Source organism: Falco punctatus, assembly GCF_963210335.1.
Source record: "Falco punctatus genome assembly, chromosome: 2".
Classification (NCBI taxonomy): Eukaryota; Metazoa; Chordata; class Aves; order Falconiformes; family Falconidae; genus Falco; species Falco punctatus.
Genome location: NC_137581.1, coordinates 70,356,777 through 70,361,119, shown reverse-complemented (window position 1 = coordinate 70,361,119; position 4,343 = coordinate 70,356,777). Strand labels below are relative to the sequence as shown.

Here is a 4,343-nt window from a genome sequence, read left to right as displayed (position 1 = left end):
TACAGACAATCGCTTTTACAAGTGAACCTATCCACTTGATTTTCCACCACTTGCTTGTTATCAAGAAGTTGTATGACATGCTTCCTTAGCTCGTGGTTTATCTTCTTCAGATCTTCAGTCTGTGAGGATAAGAAGGAAATGTTTTACTTAATCTTCAAGGATTTGCAGAGAGTATTTCATAATAAGAAGCGATTTATGCTTAAAAAACCCACTAGTATACATTATTCACAAATTAAGAATAGGCACACTACTAGCACCATTTTGAACAGAAATTTTTAAGGGTTCTGGACAATGGAGAATCTGATCCTTAACCTTTAAGTCAAAAACTTTCTCAAACTGTCAAACTACAGTTATTCTCCCATACTACTGTAAGAGGAAATACCTCTCTTGGCCTAGCCTCAAGCTTCCAACAGTTACTATGGTTCTGTTAGATTTTAGGAATGCCTTCAATCACCCTCTCTGACTTGGGCTCGTATCCCTTACACATACTTCATAAAGGCCAGCAGAAATGTAGCAAATGAATTATTAAATTGAATTCATCAATAAAATATAAAATAATAAATAAAAATATATAATATAAATCTATATCATAATATAAAATAACATCAAAATGTTAACAATTTCCCTGAAATAATGTCTTTTTAGAAAAATACTATATGGCCTTTTTGTAAGAATCCAGAAGTTGCTAACTATTTTGGCACTAGCAACTTATTGTAACATCTCAGTCTGTAGGACCATTACTGACTCACACAGCTTTCCAATTTTCTGAGTTCTCAAATTTCCAAAATCCCAGCCCAATCAAGATATGGATACAGTGTGATGCAGAAACTCCATTGCTTGCACACACCAATTCCGTAATGCATGAGGAATCAGTATCACTGAATACTGAATTCTGTGATGTTCACTTGATTCTAACAGTCAGAGAATTTTCTCCAGCCACTACTAGCGGTGCACAAAAATACATTTTGAATTATTTAGGAAGACCTGAAAGATGCTTTGTGGCAAAAAGCATTCTGGGTGGGCTCCGTCCTGTGACATTCTGTAGTAGTTAATTTTGCCACTTCTTCTGTTCTACAGGTATATAAATATATTAGGAGAGTCAGTGAAAAAATTATTACTTTATTTTCATTGTCATTTTATTTTTATGTTTTCATCAAGCCTGAGCGAGCAAATGCTACTGAATTAATAACAATTAATAACAAATACTCATCGCCATAAAAAAAATCATAAAGCACAACCATCGCTCATGACGGCTTGTTGCAGCAACATAAACCAGGGAGGAGAAAGCTACCATTTAATTTGCTAGGCACAGAAGGATGCAGAAACACATCTTTTTGTATTTCAGCTACATCAAAATAGAGGAAATACATGATGCTAAGAAACACGGGCATAACTTAGGAATTACCTCTATTTATCAGCATCCTCTCAAATATATAGCACAGCCAGAAACATTTGTAAGTGTTCAAATTTTGTTCAGTTCAGCTGAATGTAGGGATATTAAGGTAGTTATCATCAACGCACACTACTGTCATGTTTTCTTACAAAACCTCAAACACTTTGAAATACAAGAAGGAAGAGAAAGACAGAGTGCTCTTCTGGCAGCTTTCTCAAAATAACTATGATAGAGTTGCTGGAATGAGTCCCTCAGTGAAAGATGAATGAGCTGCAGCGAGAGAGGGTGGGTGGATGGCAAGCACACCAGTGCCTCACAGCACTGTTCAGTGCCCGACAGTCTGCTCTTGTTACAACACAGGATATAGCCCACGGGTCTAACAGCAGAATATGAACATCAATTACCCGCCAGCAGGAAGTTATCACCACCAGCACAACCACAACAGTTTCTCTCCATGCCCAGATTCAAGAATTTCAAGGAAACTTAGGGCAGCTGGTTTGATGAGCAATTTCCCTACCACATTCAGCCTCATCTGAATCAAATCTCTGCCACTGATCATCAGTCTGACCATCAGCCTCAAGGTTTTTAAGCACCAGTGTAAGTGATAATTTTGTTCAGGAGTAAGCTGACTTAATTTTGGGTACCTACAAAGAGGCATTGCTAGAAAGTGATTCCTGTGATCAAATTTAGGCATGCATCTTGAAATTAAACATGCCCTAGGAGTACCTCTGACAATAAAGACAGCCTAGATACCTCTATTACAGCCATCATCACCACTGACATGCCAATTAGATGAGGTGAATGCCATCCTAGCATTCTGTTCTCTTTGGAAGAGGCACTCACAACTTTCTCCATATAATATGCATTGCCCTAGTCTTTCCAGAAAGGGAAGAGAACAGATCAGAGTAACCTTCAAGGTACCTTCAGCAGCTGACTGAGCATTGTAGTAATTGCTAGGCCCTTGGATTTTTGTTATCTCTAAGAAAATATATGGTTTTAAGTATCTGTCGTTTCTGCAACATGGCAAAGCAAGAACTTTAAATCATGGTTAATAGTTTAGTGAGGAATGGAGTCTGTGCAGAGACAAGAGGTAAAAAGTTCACTGGAGGAAGACTCACAATCTTCATCCTGAAGACCCCCAGATGACCACTCCTCAAGGATATTGTGCAGGCGTGAGATATGTAAATGAGTGCCCAGAAGTGTAATGAATATGTAAATGATTTCCCGGAAAATTAATGAATAGGTATGAGTAGCCTGTATAAAGAAGGGACTGAAAAGTCCCCTAGGTGCGCATGATTTTGGTGGAGCAATCCCCCATGCACCCAGCGCTACCGAATAAAGATATCCTCAGCTCACAAATTGGTAATTGATTCTTTAAATCAGCATCAAGGACTCAAATTTACAGATAGAGTACATAGTATTTGCTCACTCACAATACCACTTCTTCCTCAACTCGTGAAAGAGCACTTTTTGAAAAACATAGTAACAGTTGTATATCCTAACATAACTATTATTTATGCTTGCTGTAAAGTGTTAGGCTGAACTACTTCTTTGGACACATTTTACCACCGTCCTCTGAATCGTGATAAATGCAACATTGGCCTTGCCAGCGGGATGGCACCTCACACGAGGCCGCTCTGAACGTCACACAGCCCCACAGACACCTGCAGCACGCCTTGTAGTGTGACCAAAAGAATTCAGACTTAGTAAATTTTTTGGACTGATGAAGCCCCCAGAACTGTTTCAAGATCCATGTATGTCGGAGATGAACCATTTAAGATGCTCCTTTCCCCCTGCTCTCCACAGCACACACGGCAACAGCACCTGGCATGCCCGCAGTCCCGGCCGCCGCCCCTGCCGCTCGGCGCACACCCCACCCCAGCGAGGCCCCGCCGCTCTCTACCTTGGGGTGACGCTCCGCTCTGCCCCTCCGGCGCCCCGGAGAGCGCCGGGCGGTCATAGCAGCTGCTGGGGCCAGGTAAGGCACCCACAGGCCCCGACGACTGCCGCCCTCCGCGTTCACGGGCGCCGGCCAACGGGGGCGGGGCGGGGCAGGGCGGGGACCGCTGCGCCCCGCCGGTTTCCCGCCCCCGTCTCCAGAGGCCCGGGGGCGGCCCGCGGCCCTCGGAGGCGCGAGCGCGCGCTGGGGCGAAGCTCCTCCGCACCTGAGGTGGGAGGTGGTTCGTCTCCCCTCAGGTAGTCGAGTGAAAGCCGTGGCTGGGCTGGATGGGTGTGAGGAGCCGTAGAAACCGCAACTCCAGCTCCCCCCCGAAGGAACAGCTATCCACAGCCACGACGTTCGCGGAGTACTGCCCTTCCCCCTGGGGCTGTCCCATTTCCCTGAGCTGGGAGTGCTGCTGGCAGAAGCCAGGCAGCTGTGATGGATGTACCAGCTTCTGGCGCGGTACCAGCCCAGCACTCACCTAAGCAGCGTCTGTAGCGCGTGGGCAGTCTCCACGCTTTTATTCGCTTAATCTTGCTTTCAAAGATGACTATAAAACCTGTTGTCCTTACAGGTGTGTATGACCAAAATGGATACAATGCTGTAGTTACTTCACATACCTTTGTTCCAATGCATAAAAAACTAACTCATCCTTTGTTCCAGCACATGAAAAAACGTTTAGGTTTAGGTCAGCTATGTGTTTGGGGCCAGCTACCGTTCTTGTATGTAGCTGCTCACCATACATGGAAGTGTTTACCTTCACCAAGGAATGTGTTAAGTGGTAAGAGAGGGTCTGCAGCAGAAAAACCAGGCCGAGCTGGTTCTTCGGTTTGTAAAAGGCTGCCAAGTAAGGGATGTGTGTAAGAACCTAGTGGGTCATGGGGCAAAACACAGAATGAAGAGCAGTGAAGAGAAGTAACAACTACCAGACCATCACGCGGCCACCTGGAAGCATAACTGCACAAGCGTAAAACAGACACGATAATATTAACGAAGCCCCTGAGAAGA

The 4,343-nt window shown here is 44.3% G+C and overlaps 1 long non-coding RNA gene across 1 annotated transcript in view; it reads left to right on the top strand.

Annotated features, from left to right (window-relative positions):
* Positions 1 to 4,343, top strand: part of LOC308059664 — a 253,715-nt gene that overhangs the window by 197,527 nt on the left and 51,845 nt on the right. The window lies entirely within an intron of this gene.